Source organism: Hibiscus syriacus, unplaced genomic scaffold (genome assembly GCF_006381635.1).
Source record: "Hibiscus syriacus cultivar Baekdansim isolate YM2019G1 unplaced genomic scaffold, ASM638163v2 tig00112382_pilon, whole genome shotgun sequence".
In the NCBI taxonomy this organism is placed as follows: Eukaryota; Viridiplantae; Streptophyta; class Magnoliopsida; order Malvales; family Malvaceae; genus Hibiscus; species Hibiscus syriacus.
In genome coordinates, this window is record NW_024063318.1 from 1,453,841 (window position 1) to 1,470,439 (window position 16,599).

Sequence of the window (16,599 nt, forward strand, 5' to 3'; positions counted from 1 at the left end):
AAACCAGAATGAAACCTCATATTGTTCAATTAAGGTTCTTAGCAACCTTCAGGATCCTCTAGAGCAAGCAATTCAAGGGTGCAAAGTATAAGAGAAAGGGGTTAAGGTCTAAAACTTGGAAGTCGTTGCTTCACTAGAGATTAATATAGGCAATTCCTGTGAAGAACATAAGGTGCAAGAGGATAGGAAATGAAATCCAAGAAAAAGAGCTTCCATGAATGTAATCCGAGGTAGGCCCGTTAGTTTAAGAATGAATGAGGCAGATGTAGCCTTGAAGACACCTTAAACACCTATATCAGATTTCTTGAAGGCAAGGGGGTTTTGGGTAGCTTATAAGGCCTAACAAATATTACGACAATCACAGCTGTAATATGCGTTCAGGATCCGACCAAAACTATCACCACCAAGGAACATCGTTTTGGATCTAAATTTGGGCCCAATTTCCAACTAGGAAAGGAAAAGCTGATGAATATTATGGAAGTGGGATTTTACCAAGAAGCTGCTCAAGAGGAAGGATAAATTTGTGCGTTTGAGGGTACATCAAAAAGAGCCCTGGCAAGTGAAGCGATTGAGAAATGGGTAGAAAGTGTAGATAAAGGTCCTAATCCAATTAGACACTCAACATTCTAGAAACAATGGGGCATCCTAATGAGGCTTTATTCCATTTTGCAGCATCCTGTTCGAACTTGTTTTTTGAACTTTCTCATGTATCTTTTTGTAACTTGTTTTTTGAACTTTCTCATATTTGTTTTTGCAAGGATATTTAAATGAATTTATGTTGAGCATCGAATCAAATTTAAATTCTTTGAATATCAACTGAATTAAAAAACTTTGTAAATGATCGAAGTTATAGATCTTTGACAAAGCAACATGATTAAAAATTGGTAAAATAATAACCCTTGATTTTACCCCATAAGACACACTTGAACAACATACCTTTCTCTTGCAGGGACCGATATAGCCTTCTCCTTTCAAAGGGAATAAACAATAGGCTTGGTATTAGGTATGCATAGGAGCAGACAACAAGGGGCATATCTTGTGTATGACATTACTATACTTTTGTTGAGGACGTTCAATGATGATGATGATCTTCAAAAATGTAATAGTCGAGTAGGTGAATCTAGTTTAGGTCAGTTGCTTGGAAATTGAACTCTAAAGATGAGATTGCTTGACTTTCAACAACACCTGGATTATAACAGATACTTCTTGACAAACTTAAGAAAATGGATCCGTATACCCAGATTATAATATTATATGTATACAATAAAGCTTGAGTTGTCCCTCTAGAGAAATTGGTTAAACGCCCAGCTTTATGGATAAGATTCAGTTAGCCTGATAAAGGTGATTATAATATCTATACAATAAAGCTTGAGTTATCCCTCTAGAGCAATTAGTTAAGTACCCCGGCTTTAGGGATAAGATTCAACTAGCCTGATAAAGGTGATTATAATCTTGAGCGGTCCCTCTAGAGCAATTGGTTAAATGTCCCAGCTTTATGGATAAGTTTCAGCTAGCCAAACAATGGAAAATTAAATCAAATTTATTTAAATAAGGAGTTTCGGTAAAGATGCACTAAGGAAGTTAAGGAACACCAGTTATAGTCAATTTCACACGAGCACTCAGAAATTTCATTTTTAGACCGATATTTCTACACTGCCTTTATTAGAGGAGTCTACGAAGCTTGAACAAATGGAAGATTTCAGAGAACCGTAATAGAAGATCTAGTAGTTGATTATGCTAGTTGCGTCATTTTGTCCGCATCCGATTAAAATACCAAGCCAAGCAAGAGGGGCATGTTACAATGTTCAACAGGACCGAGAAAAAATGACATATTGGTGGCCGAAACCTTAGAAAATAGGAGGCCAAATTGAAGCCAACTCACCAATTTGGATATTTCTCAAAGAGCTATAACTCTAAAAGCATTAAAGAGCTATTGATTCTTTTGATTTTCTATGAACCCATGTTTATGATTTGATTTGATTGTGAGCCTGAATTAAGGGGAAATGTTTTACAAAATTCTCATTTTCTTATATTCTTTTTTTCCTAAAATAAAAGAAATGAGAAAAAATTTCAAACAGGACAGTCTCAAATGTGAAAGGTCATTGAAGCTGTTGAGGCTCATTTTGCCTCTATTAAAGAAAGAGTAAATGATGCCAGAATAATGGGACATTTCACATTCTTGAAAGCAAATAGTCCAAGTGATCAACTTGTGACAACAACCCGAGAACAAAATAGGGCATTGTCGATTCCAAGGACAAGACCAGCAGACAAAAATAAGGCTCCACCCAGGAGATAAAATAGAACTAATTCATGTTGCATACATCTTAGACATACTTAAGAGCATCACATTTATCATTTTTCGTATACATAATTTTTTTGCAGATTTAGAGTCAAGTTTCAACTTCAAGATGAAATATACTTGATTCAAAAGCACCTTCAAAAAAAGATTGATGGTGGTTTCTTAACTCAACAATGAGGAGCTACACCTCAACCAATTTGACCAATTGAAAGATCGACATATCTTAGAATCAACTTCAGACGGGTTCGAGAGCCAATTTAGAACGTATTCAGTTCAGCTTAACTCAACGACAAGTGGCTAGCTTTCAGTTAACATCTTCAAGTCAGACTTCAACTCCACGACGAATGATATCCGGCTGACAGAATTTACCACTTGGACTTCCCGTGAAGGGGAGTCATTTAAAGAATTATGATCGGCTTAGACCCGCGAAGGGGGGCCATCCTTCATTTAGAGGAAATTTATAGCACAACTTAAGTCGAGAAAAGTTGTTTGTCAACAAACAACTTTCCAGTTTAGAGTTCAAGCTACATTTCAAATTCACAACGAAAGATATCAAACTCGAAACGACGCAACTTATACAAGATTGGATTTCAACTTCATAACGAAGGATATCCAACCCAAAGCTATTTTGGCGAAGCACTGCAACTCGAGATTGGATTTCAACTTCACAAAGGAGGATATCTGACTCAAAACTCAACTTCACAGCGAATGAGCCATCCACGATTTCAACTTCACGACGAAGGATATCATACGCAAAATATTGACCCAACTTCACGACGAAGGAGTCATCTATGACACAACAATGAAAAACCAGTTTCATTCAGAGTCAATTTCAACTTCACAGCGAAAGATATTAAACTCGAAAGCAATGCACACTACAGTAAAACTATACATTTGCGGCGTTTTTTTTTACCTATAGCAGCGTTTTTAAGCGCCGCAAAAAAACCTGCGGCGCTATGACAAACGCCGCAAAAAGCGCCGCTGCAAATAGCGTCGCTAAAGTTCGCGGCGTTTGGTAACAAAAACGCCGCAATAGGTGTTGATATTTGCAGTATTTTTCCAACAAACGCCGCAATAAGTGTTGATATTTAGCGGCATTTTTCCCACAAATGCCGCAATAGGTTTTGAGATTTAGCGGCGTTTTTCCCACAAATGCCGCAATAGATTTTGAGATTTAGCGGCGTTTTTCCCACAAACGCCGCAATAGGTCTTGAGATTTAGCGGCGTTTTTCCCACAAACACCGTAAAAGATCTGGTATATAGCGACGTTTTTTATAACAAACGCCGCAAAATGTCATATCTATAGCGGCGTTTTAAGATACAAACGCCGCTAATTACCTCTATATAAGAAATTGATTTTGCAAATTAAAACTAATTTGTTAAATGTTGTTTTCTACTCTTTTATTACCCAAATTTAACCTATAGCATTTTCCAATAAACTTGACATCCATAACAACAAACTTAAAATCCATAACAAGAAAAATGAAATCCATAATAATAAATCAAAGTTTACATTAACGTAAAATATAATGTAGTTCAACATTATTAACTATAATAAACAATAATATCTAAGATATTTTGTTTCTAATCTTACACATTCTTCAAAACTCTTCGTCACAATGAGGCGCTTAAATTCAAAGAGATAAATCCAGTTTATATGGGAAAACAATGATGTAGAGCTAGTATCGTCCTGTCATTTCTTGCACAGATATTTTGCTTCATGAGGTCTTACTCCAATTGGCATGCCACTTGAAAAGGCCTCATCCATGGCAATGCAAACCCGATCTCTAGTTTCATATCCAAATAAATCATCAGTTTATATGAAAATCCATTATATCTTACGTTAAAAAAGTTAACAACACATTTCTGCATGATCAGTCCCAGCAGTCAACAACTCTATGGCATGGGCAACCTTCATGATGATAAGCAAAATATAGAGATAGATCTTAATAATTGTCCAGAAACATCCAAGCTTTCATAATTTTATTAAGCTATAAAACCACATTAGTCTGTCAGACACATACCACAATATCTAGCCAACCCACAACAAGTGTTGATGACATAACTTCCCAGTATTTGGGATTATTCTCCACAACCTACATTCAATAAACTGATTAAATAACACCATCTTAGATGAATACAAAAGATTACAAATCAGTCAAACAACTCACAAGCATAAACTCTAGAACTGTGTTAGTACCATACAAAGAAGTTAACTTCATAAGGAAAATAGAAGGTTAATTATTTCAGGACCTGCAAGTTTACAAGTTCTTTTTGAAAATCAACAAGCTTTGCGTGCACTGTTGGGTATGTTCCTAAGAAAAGGCTGTCGTATCACACTTTTTCTAGTATTCAGAAGCTGTGAAACAACTTCAGATGGTGTAATTAACTCCCGATTTTGAAGCAACAAATTATTTGCTTGTTTACAATCTACAATCATCAACGGGACAACCTGCACCATACACATAGTATTTCTGGTATTAAAATTCATTGTTAATAAAGTAAATAAACGAAAATTTAAGGCATCATCCTGAATAGGTTCAGACAACAAGCAACGGAGATATCTTTTCCTACTCTACTATTTTCTCAATGAAAGACAAGTTAATCTTCAAGAAGAAAGAAAAATATAAAGAATCGGAAGTAACCTAGGTTTCGCTATGACAACATCCTTTGGTGATACAATATAGTATATTGGTTCATCACCGGCAGCCCACTATCCACCGGCATAACTGCTGCCTACATTCATATGAGAAGAGCACTATAACTTTTCACTGAAATTCTGTCTAATAACCAATAACTTCAAGAACGGAGATATCAACCTGAGAAGGGAGCATGTGCCAATGAATAATCCATTGCTTTATAGTGCTCAAAGCCATGTACTGGTAGGGCATCAGTTTCTAATTCATCATTGTTCCAAGACACAATGCGAACCTCTGGTCTCTGTGCATTTCCCTGCTACAGTAGATTATGCATAGGCAATGAGAATTATAAGTTTATAACAACAGCGGTTTATCAAACTCCTGAGAAAACATTATTAGCTAATGCATTCGATTCTACAATCCACTCCACCAACTATTAAACTCAGGATCAATAGAACGTATATAGAAGCATAAGCAGCCTATTGAAAAAGAATTCCAAATTAGATTTCTTAATATAAGTACAACCTAAAAGTTCAAAGCAGAGCAACAATGTAGAGTAGTTACAGTAACCATTGTCGTGGCTTCTGTCAAGAATGGAGTCACATCATAAAGATAAATTGGTAAACTTGCAGGAACAGAAACAGATAATGCACTAATGATAGCACAAAAGCCTCAAAATAGGGGGTGTACACCATGACAAGGAAGTTAGCTTTTCAGAACTGTAAAGGACGCATACCTGTCTTGAAGGTATTGTGCAACTAAATTCCTTTTCTCCATCTTCTTCACCAAGAATATAGGCTAGAACAACCAAAGAATCACCAAAAAGAGCAATTCCTGATATGTAACAGCTAGTCTGAAATGATGCCACAATATTTACAGTGTAAGGTCCAAGCAAATCCATAACCATAACATTATAATCTCCCTCTACTCCAAACCATCTTATATTTAGAATCCTGGCTGCCAAGAAAAAGGATAAGTGATATGAAATACAAAGAACGAATAAAGGTTGAAACAAGAGCTATATTGTCTAAGAAGAAAAAAGAAACTGTAAGTATCATTACTTCCTCCCTGCAGGATTCTGTATAACTTCGATTCATATAACAATTGAGGATGCTTTGTCTTCACGTTCTCCTGATCATTAAAGAAAAAAGTCATCCACTTCCTTATGTAACATAAAGAATTTAATATGGAATAAAAGAACTACAACAAAAGAGAAAACTATTATTAAATTTAAAATAAGCAAGCTATGTTTTATAGAATGCCAAAGCTTTTAAGTAATAAAATCAAAACAATGATTCAAGCATAAAATAAAATTATTAATTATGTATTTATGTCAGCCAGATTGAAGATAACTCTAAAAAGCTTATTAAGTATCACTGATTGATTAAAGAATTCTAACGATGTGTCGGAGAGTAATGAGAATAGCATATATACAATGGTAAATAGGTAATCAAAGTTGTAACGTAAGTAACCCCCTTTAACCATATTTATCTCTGGAGATAACCACCCAAAGCATCTTCTTCTTGTCTGCTATGATGCCAGCCAACAATTAGAAAATAAGAAATTTACATTTACGAACGAATTCAATCCTCCTTGGGGTAATATACGAAAATCCTACAAAGTTAAACTGTAACTAACAGTTTTCTTCTCTGTTTTCTCTCTTTTTTGTTAAGGGAGTAGACCACAAACTATGATCATCGTTAATTTAATGTGAATCAAAACTATAACAAAATAACACCAAGTGAAGTGAAAAACCAAAAAAGTAATCCAACATGTCAAGGGCTCCAAACATTTGCTTTGCTATATAATACTTTACCAGAATATTATAATTTTATCCATCATGGTACATTTTAACCTCAACTACATACTTCTACAGTTTATTGCTTCAATATAACCTATGACCATAGTGCATTTCTAAGTTATAAACGATCAAGTTAAAGCAAGAAATCTAATGAGCATTCACTCGGATTAAAACCTAGCCAGAATATCAACTACATTGCTGTTTTATAGAATGCTAATATGCAATAAACTGAACAAATAAAAAAGAAGTGAATTTGCAAAGGCTACTTACAAGCTTAATGGCAACCTCTTCATTTGTCAGAATATTCGTACCTGCAAATATAAAATACTCCTATATATCAACCTATATTCAAAATCATACCCAAAACCAGGGGTAGGGGATTATGCAACAAACCCAAATAGATCACTCCAAAAGAGCCGCTACCGATCTTACGACCAAGTCGAACTTATTACCGACACGAGGCTCCATCAATTCCAAGCCCTAACTAAAACTTGAAACCTTAATTCGGAAAACTTCCCCCAAAAAAGGAGGAAAATATATGGAGACACTATACAGTAAACACCCAGTCAACCGCTCCTACAATTCAAACACAGAAAATTTTAATCACGTAAAGAATTTCAAAAATTCAACAAAAGAAGAAGAATATAAAAGATCTAACTTTCCGTCTTTGTTTTAAGGCAAAAACAAATTACTATTATAATTAACAGAAAAGCTAGGGTTAGGTAAACGAAATAAACAAAACGGGGGAAGATATCTAAGAAATCATAATTCTGTTTTCGTGAGTCGATGGAAATAGATAATTAGAATCATTTTCCATCTCCGAAAGGGTGGTTTGATATCTGACATTGAATTTCGCTGGGCTCCGTGGAATGGATTTTAGTCATCGACGCGACAATAGAAATGTCTGATTCACATCACACTCTCCTCGCTAATTTTGGAGTTTTTTTCACCTTTTACCTTTTTTTTCTTTACAGTATCATTGATTGATCTATTGTTTAAATATTTAAAAAAATATATTTTATTCTAATTTATTTTATCACGAAGTATACAAATAATTCGATTTTATACAACACTATTTTGTTAAGTTCTTTACTTTATTAGAATTTATAAAATAATAATCTAATTATAAAATGTTGTTTTATAGTACGAGTATTTAGTGGTGTTTGTGCTTAAAACGCCACTAAAGTACATTATTTTGAGGCATTTATATAAAACGCCACTATAGTACCAGTATTTAGCGGTGTTTGTATAAAAAACGCCGCTAAAGACTCGTACTATAGCGGCGTTTGTATAAAAACGCCACTAAATCACGAGTCTATAGCGGCGTTTGTTCTATAAACGCCAGTAAATTACAGTTTTTCGTGGCGTTTGTATAAAAACGCCACTAAAGTAAATTATTTAGCGGCGTTTGTATAAAAAACGCCGGTAAAGACTCGTATTATAGCGTCATTTGTACAAAAACGCCACTAAATTAGTCTTTAGCGCCGTTTGTATAAAACGCCGCTATAGTACGAGTCTTTACCGGCGTTTGTTCTAGAAATGCCGCTACAAATGTCGTATTAACCCATTTTGCTGTAGTGGCAATTTTGAATTTCAACTTCACAACGAAGGACATCCAATTCAAAGCTCAACTTCACAACGAAAGAGTCATCCACGATTTCAACTTCACGACGAAGAATATCGTGCCCAAGTGGATTGCCTTAGTTTCACAGCAAATGAGTCATCTGCAACAATAGGGGGTTATCTCCCAGCCTATTACAATATAGCTTAAGTCGAGAAAAGCTATATGTCAACAAAAACCTACGAGTTCGATTACATTCATCTCAAGGGCATATCAAATTTACAGCATAACTCAAGGTAAGAAGGGATATCTGTCAACAAAAACCTTCGAGTTCGATTCCATTTAGCTCAAGGGCATATCAAATTTACAGTATAGCTCAAGAAGAGAAGGGCTATCTGTCAACAAAAACCTTTGAGTTTGATTACATTCAGCTCAAGGGCATATCAAATTTACAGCATAGCTCAAGGAGAGAAGGGTTATATGTCAGCAAAAACCTTTGAGTTCGATTACATTCAGCTTAGGGGCATATCAAATTTACAACATAGCTCAAGACGAGAAGGGCTATTTGTCAGTAAAAACCTTCGAGTTTGATTACATTCAGCTCAAGGGCATATCAAATTTACAGTATAGCTCAAGGCGAGAAGGGATATCTATTAATAAAACCTTCGAGTTCGATTCTATTCAGCTCAAGGGCATATCAAATTTACAGTATAACTCAAGGTGAGAAGGGCTATCGGTCAACAAAATCCTTCGAGTTCGATTTCATTCAGCTCAAGGGCATATCAAATTTACAGCATAACTCAAGGCGAGAAGGGCTATCTGTTAACAAAAACCTTCGAGTTTGATTTCATTCAGCTCAACGACAATGAGAAACTACTTTCCGGTTGAAGTTTAAACTGAAGTCTTTAAGTTAAGAGGAAGATCTGAGGCAATCTCTCTGCTTAGTACAATATAACTCAAGGCAATAAGGGTTATCTGTCAACGAAAACTTTCGAGTTCGATTCCATTCAGCTCGAGGGCCTATCAACCACATGGTAGTGTCGAGGAACTACTTTCCAGTCGAATTTTCAAACCAAGGTCTTTAAACCGAGGAAAATACCAAGGTTGACTACGATTTGGCAATAAGAAGTCACATTCCGATTCAAATTTCGAACTGCGATTTCAATTTCATGAAGAAGGATATCATTTCAAGGCTGACTCAGATTCGCGACAGAGGAGTCTTCCGCAACTCAATTTAACAGGGAGTTATTCCTAATTGCAATATCAGAGTCGATTTTCAACTCCACAAGGGAGGATATTAGACTCAGAGACCTCTTCATACCGAACGAAAATTTGTGTCCTTCTATCTTTGTCCTATTTTACGTTACATGAAAAAAGACAAAGAATGCTAGATGTAGACACTCATTTTCTTATGGAGATTTTTATATATTTATATATATATAATAATATCGTATAGTTTTTGAAAGAATTTTTTTGTTTTTTTTGAAACATATAGTTTTTAAAAAAAATCGTTTTTGAAATATATATATATATAGCTTTTGAATTTTTTTAAAACATACATAATATATAGTTTTGAAAACAATTGAAAATATTATATAATATATAGTTTTTGAAAACATTTTGAAAATATATATATATTTTTGGAAACATTTGAAAACATATATATATAGTTTTGAAATCATTTCTGAAAACTTATATAATATATAGTTTTTGAAAACATTTTGAAAAACTCAAAAACATATATAATATATAGTTTTGAAAACATTTTTTAAAATATATAATATATAGTTTTAAAAACATTTTTGAAACATATATATATAATTTAAAAAAACTTTTTTTAAAACGTTTTAAATATATATAATATTAGTATACTTTTATTATTATTATTATTATTATTTCTTTATTTTTATTTTTTCTATTTTTATTTATTATCTTTATTTTTTGTAAGGGTCCAAGAGTCTGTTCAATCCAGCAAAGAGCCCAATCGGTTTGGGCCTGACCCAACCCTAACCCGATTAGGGTTTCATGTCTAGCAGGAGTGCGCTACACAGTCAAGAAAGGTCAATAACCAAGTACGCGAAACGGCCAACCGAGACATCCGACCGAAGAACCCGGGATTGCACCATCCCGGGGTTTTCGGTTAACCCATAACCACACAAACGACCCATGAATCATGTCCCGTTTGGGACCCAAAACGGCCAAAACAAGGGCTATAAAAAGCCCCCGGTGAGGCCAAGCAAGAACCAACGATCGGTAAACATCAAGCACCGAAAATACAAGATCAAACCACAAGGGAGACATCAACAAGTAAACGGAGCCAAAATACTCAACCAATATACAAAAAAAAAACAACACAACAAGCGCACGAAAGTCACCAGTAAAGATCAAGCAAATTTCAAAATACAAAGCAAGAAAGCTTCAAAAAAACACACAACCACAAGGAAACAACCAAACCAACGGTCAACGGAAACGGTGAAGAAACGACGAAAAGGTAAAACCCGAAACCTTTCTGTTTAGATCTACGCTGATTCGGTGTGATTTAGGATGATCGGGCTTTGGGTTTGTAATCACGCGATCGTGGAGAATGATTTAAGATAGTTTGATTTTTTCGACCACCGGAGGCGGTGGCCGGAGCGGCGGTCGGCGCGATGGGGCTTCGTCGGAGTAGTGGCCGACCATTTGGGCCGGTTAAGGGGAACAGAGAGTGTTTGAGAGGTTTTTGGGATTTTTTTTTTGGAAATGGTTGAAAATGTTATTTTTTTGGGTTTGGTGTATTTATAATCGAGGAACCACTTTGTAATTACCCAATAGTTAAATTTTTTTTCGCATTCCCTATAAGTTTGAAGTGTAATTCGTTTTGATCACCTGTTGTGAATATACCATTGAATTTCTAATTTTCATTTCATCCATGTTTTATTTTTTATATTTTACAAATTAACCTTCTAACTTCTTATTTTTCTTCTTGTAGCCCATAATTAATGTCGATTTAGCCTTTTATGTTTAGATCATTTCAATTTGATCCTTTAATTTGGATTTTTTTACTCTTTATTTTATTTCGTTTTCATTATTATTTTATTAGCCCTTTTAATAAATCAATTTTTTACATCCTTTTTGTTTCTTTTATTTTATTTTATCTTTTAATATTAATTTAATTTTTTATGGATACTTTCAATCGATCAAAGTAATTAGTTGAATTGAGTTTTTAATTTTAATTTTAATTTTCGCAATTAAGACAACCACAAATTAAAACGGTATCAAAGGGCAGTTCAAGGGTGTTAATCCTTCCTTGGCTGTAACAACTCCCGAATCCGATATATTTCTGTAAAACACAAATCATGTAAGATGGCGTCCGATCAACCTAAATATTATTTTTAAATGATCGGTGGCGACTCTAACGTTTTTTCAAGTCGAAGACTAATTCCGGACCTACCCAAAACGATTGCGACAAAAACATAATGACTAAAGTGTTTATATATCTTTTTCGGGTCAAAGTGATTCTAAAAAATATTAATCAAAATGAGTCCTTAGTTAAATATTATTTTGCATTAGGCGTTTATAAAACTGCCGTTACATTGAAGGACAAGCCCAATCTCAGCTTTAGGACAAAGATTCCAAATATGTCATCTCCGTGCATATGCAGGTTATATGAATCCAAAACATGAACCTAAACAGCACTTATGATTTGCCAATTTTCTGTTAAATTTCCCATTTTCACAAATCACAAACTTTGCCTACCAAATATGTCATCTCCTTCCTTTTTGTTTTTGTTCATTGCCGGAGTTTGTTTGCCAAAATCCTCTGTTTATTACTTTCCCCTACTCTAACACTAACCTTCACATTACCAAGTTTTTCCCTCTTCTCTGCCTGTTTTTGTCTTCTTAGCTTCTACCTTCTTATATATACATCTAAGCTTTGTGTCTGCAACTTGTTCCTCTCATTTTTCCTCTTTTGTTTCCTTTTCTTTTGTTATTGTTTTTTGTTCTTCTGAGTAGGGTCTCTTTTCTTGTAATGTAATCTTGATCAAAGTTACTTTTTTTCCCCCTTCTTTTCGCCTACTTGATTGATGCTCGTTTTCTTAAAGCTGCTTTGAACTTGTTCTGTTATGTTTCCAGTTATGAGTTGTCGTTAATCTTGCTCCACTGCTAGTTTTTCCTATTTTATTTCGATTCTTCTTGGGTTTTTATCAATGCCCAGTTGCTTTAAACGGAGTGCTAGATGATGGGTTTTCGCTAGTTTTTTTCCTGGTATTTGCTTTTAAGCTCTAGAAACTTTTAGCTTATTTGAGATTTCTGCTTCGGTTTCCAGCATGAAGTTGGAGGGATTTAGTTGATATCAAGAAAGATTCTGTTTTGAAAGTTGAGGTAAATAAAGAAATGGATCTAACCTTTGTTGGCTTTGATGGTTAATTACGAATCTGAAGATATGGTTAGTATATTTTTTTCCCGGAACTCGAATTTACTTGGAATTTCAGATGCTTTGATTCTTTTCATACTTTGATCATTCTTACAAATTCATTGATTTCTTTTATTCTGAAAGTAATTAGTTACTGCCCTTATCAAGGGTCAATTATACATAGGAAAAATGATGAAACTCACATCATTTGTCTTCTTAAATCCAACAATGATCACCACTTCTTATCTTTCTTCTCATAATTTCACCAACTGAATTATCTCAGCTTATGCACTTTAGTTGCCGTGCCAGCCTCTCGAGTCCTTCGATCTGTGTCAGTGTGTTGTGTCTTGTAGTCCGTCTTTCAATCGTAGTCTGTCGACTGAAAAGGGGAAGAAAAAATGTTTTTCCTTGCTCAAATCGAGCTACCATGGAAGAAACTTTTGTTCTATTCCGTGGAATCAAGAATGATTTGAAAGGAAGGTTTTTATGCTACAAGCAAAGACTGGACTGGTGGCTTCAGTGCAGGTATCAGGTTTGCAACGTTCATTATATTTTTCAGAATTATGCTTTGTAAACCTATAACATAGTTAATATTTGATCATTTAGGATTCTTGCTCCAATAACTTATATATTCTTTGCTTCGGTAATTCCAGTTATATCGTTCGGGGAGCAGCTGGAACGAAGTACAGGTGGGAACTAGACAACTATACAAGTTCATTAACACGTTCTGCTATTTTTGTTATGGTTCGTCAGATACGTCGTCTGTTGTTACAGATGGAAGTTTGACTGCGGTACAAACCCTTGCATCGAAGGTACTTTGTGATATCGTTCATTCACTAGTCGGAGGACTGCCCTTGCTCATCCTTGGAGTTGCAGAGCCAACAGTATTGATGTATATGTTTATGTACAACTTCCCAAAGAACCGGAAAGATTAGGGGCATAAACTCTTCTTAGCCTTGACTTGATGGTATTCTTCAATTCCAGCATACTTGAGTACTCTAACCAGAAGTTTTGTGGTGGCGCTGAGCTTTTTTTACCCTGATAAGGTTTCAAGGTTTGTGTCTGGACAGCACTTTGCTTTTCTTATTAGCAGTTCTTGGGCATGTTCTATAATAAATCGATTCACACGTGTTTCCGTTGAATTATTCGGTCTACTGATTGCAATGCTTTTCATGAGCAAACTATACGGGTGAATGTCGTCATTTAAACTCAGCTAGAATCTTTCATTTTTTGTACATAACAATTTTATACTACAGGGAATTGTGGAGGAGTTCGGCGTTTCCTCAGAGAGAAATCCTGAGCAAACAGCATTGCAGCCTTCTTGGCGATTTGGCAATGGAATGTTTGCACTGGTTCTGTCGTTTGGCCTCCTCCTTACTGCACTAAAGAGTCGTAAAGCACGGTCCTCACGCTATGGAACAGTTACTGTATCCATTTCCAATTATTATCATAAGGGATTAGATGCTGCTGTTACATCCGTTTCTGGTATTGAAAGCATAGTTCAGTAATCCGTTTCAGCTATACTTTTGTCGTCCTTATACATCTCATTTTGCTAGGCTGGCTCGAGGTTTCACAGCAGATTATGAGGTGCCACTTACGGTTCTTGTGTGAATGCTGTTTCTTACGTACCTGCTAATGATGTTCCACGGGGATTCCGAGGCGTCTTTTCAGTCAGAACCAGTGGTCTCCTGGTGCATATTCTAATTGGACTGTCATCAAGGTGAATCCACGTTAGTTTTCAAATGCTTAGTATTTGTTTACTGCCAAGACTCATTTTTCCGAGTAATTTGCAGGAAATGGTGTGGCACTTTATATAGTGGGAGCATTTGTCCTGCAACCATGATTGCTGTGCTTTACTATTTCGACCACAGTGTAGCATCTCAACTTGCTCAACAGAAAGAGCTCAATCTTAAAAAGCCAATTTCGTACCATTACGACCTTCTTCTTTTGGGTTTCCTGGTGCGTCATCGTCGTCCGATCATTTTTTTTCGAACCGATGAACCTATTACATAGTTACTTTCTTGTGGAAGCTTGTTTTTTCATTCATGGGATTAACTCTTAATATGGTTTTATCAGGTTATATTATGTGGTCTTACTGGCATTCCCCAATCCAATGTGTTATTCACAATCTCCACTGCATATAAAAAGCTTAGCAACTCTTAAAGATCAGGTATACATGGCTTGCTAGCTGGTGATATATAATGTTCTTAGCATTTTCATTCTTTTGTGATGTGAATCATTGTGACTGATTCTTTCATCTACCGGTGACAGCTTTTGAACAATAAGCTTGTATCGACAGACCAGAAAAGTAGAAGTAAAAATTCGAGTCTGAGCCAACTACCGAAGCATACAAGAGGCATACAATGAGATGCAGACTTCACTTGTTTATCAGCATCCATCCAGTATGGTAGATTAATTTTTATTCATGATTTTGATTTACAGTCTATTGTGATCCACCAGCTGCTCTTACATTTTTAGTTAACATAGGACTGAAAGAGCTGAAAGAATCACTATCCGACTGGCTTCGAGCTCTGGCTACATTGATGCACCAGTCGACGAGACCCTTTTTGACGTCGAGAAGGAAATAGATGAGCTTTTACCTGTAGAGGTCAAGAACAACGTTTTAGTAACTTGCTTCAGTCATTGATGGTCGGAGGGGTGTGCTGCTATGCCTCTTCTTAAGAAGATACATCTGTTCTTTGGGGCTATTCGCTTTCATGGCCATCGAAAGGTTGCCTGGAAATCAATTTTGGGAGAGAATACTGTTGCTTTTCACTGCTCCAACTCGGAGATAAAAGTATGTCCCGTCTCGAATATGTTAAGGATTCTTCGGTTCGATTCTAATGCTCGTTTCGCATGATCTGTTGTATCAGGGTGTTGCAGGAGTATCATGCAACCTTCGTCGAGACCATACCTTTCAAAACAATAGCCGCTTTTACTGCGTCCAGACAGCTTACTTGCTTGTATGCTTTGGGATAACATGGATCCCAATAGCTGGAGTCCTTTTCCCACTTTGATCATGCTTCTTGTGCGGTGCACAATACTTGCTCCCCAAGTTTTTCAAAGGTGACCATCTTCAAGACCTCGACGCCGCCAAATACGAGAAGCTTCATCGGTTGCCTACAACATGACGTTTGAAGTGTGCTCACTTAACCTCACTTCAGTTCATCACAATTTTTCATAGCTCAGCTGCAATCTTATATTTTCACATGATACATGATGTTTTGTGTACTGAATGGGACCAGGAACGTCAGGCAACGGCCACCATATCGATGATTGAAACCCTAGATAAATCAGGACAAGAAGCCGTGGAGAAATCCTACACAGTGTCGCATAATGCGTATAGTCCGCCTCGGAACAATGAACCGAGGGGAATGGCCGAAAAGGGACTCGAATTGAAACAAACTCCGAGCCCCGGGCATCCGAATATGCCATTGCCAAGTACGTGCTTACATCAAAATAGAAACTGTATCTGATAAAAAGAAAAGCATATGGTAAGGGGACAATGTTTTAGCATAAAAGTAGTCCTCACAAAGCGTAGTGCAGGTCTATCAGGCTTCAAACGTGGGTATCTCTTTAATTAGTAATAAGATACGACATTAACGTTGTTTAATTTTGTCTATTTCTACATAAGAAGAAACAATACTTTATATATATATATATATATATATATCACCTTATAATTACAGAAATGGTAAAACAAACTGCAGTTTCCTAAATTTGTTTGATATATTCGAAGAATCATATAAAAATGGTTAGAAAATATTATGAATACTACCGTATAATCATATCAAATTATTTAAATGAGATTTTATATTTTGGATCTTGAGATTAAATTATTTATTAAATTTATATTTTAAAGTTGGACCAATTGAATTCTCTCATATCTAATCTTGATTGTGTATCT

At 35.6% G+C, this 16,599-nt stretch overlaps 1 long non-coding RNA gene and 1 pseudogene across 3 annotated transcripts; one reads left to right on the forward strand and one right to left on the reverse strand.

Moving 5' to 3' along the window:
• Positions 1–3,873: 3,873 nt before the first annotated feature.
• On the reverse strand, positions 3,874–7,326 carry LOC120178773. Of its 3 annotated transcripts, none has more exons than XR_005521540.1 (9): positions 7,133–7,326; positions 7,010–7,050; positions 6,000–6,069; positions 5,675–5,895; positions 5,119–5,254; positions 4,945–5,035; positions 4,553–4,751; positions 4,324–4,395; positions 3,874–4,086 (listed from the first exon to the last, which is right to left on the reverse strand). It is a non-coding gene; the product is annotated as an uncharacterized LOC120178773 (long non-coding RNA). The 3 variants fall into 3 exon arrangements; XR_005521539.1 differs by having other exon boundaries at positions 3,877–4,086; positions 5,119–5,251; positions 5,675–5,791; XR_005521538.1 differs by having other exon boundaries at positions 3,877–4,086; positions 5,119–5,251.
• A 4,922-nt stretch (positions 7,327–12,248) lies between these two features.
• LOC120178798 lies at positions 12,249–16,320 on the forward strand (annotated as a pseudogene).
• The last annotated feature ends 279 nt before the right edge of the window (positions 16,321–16,599 follow it).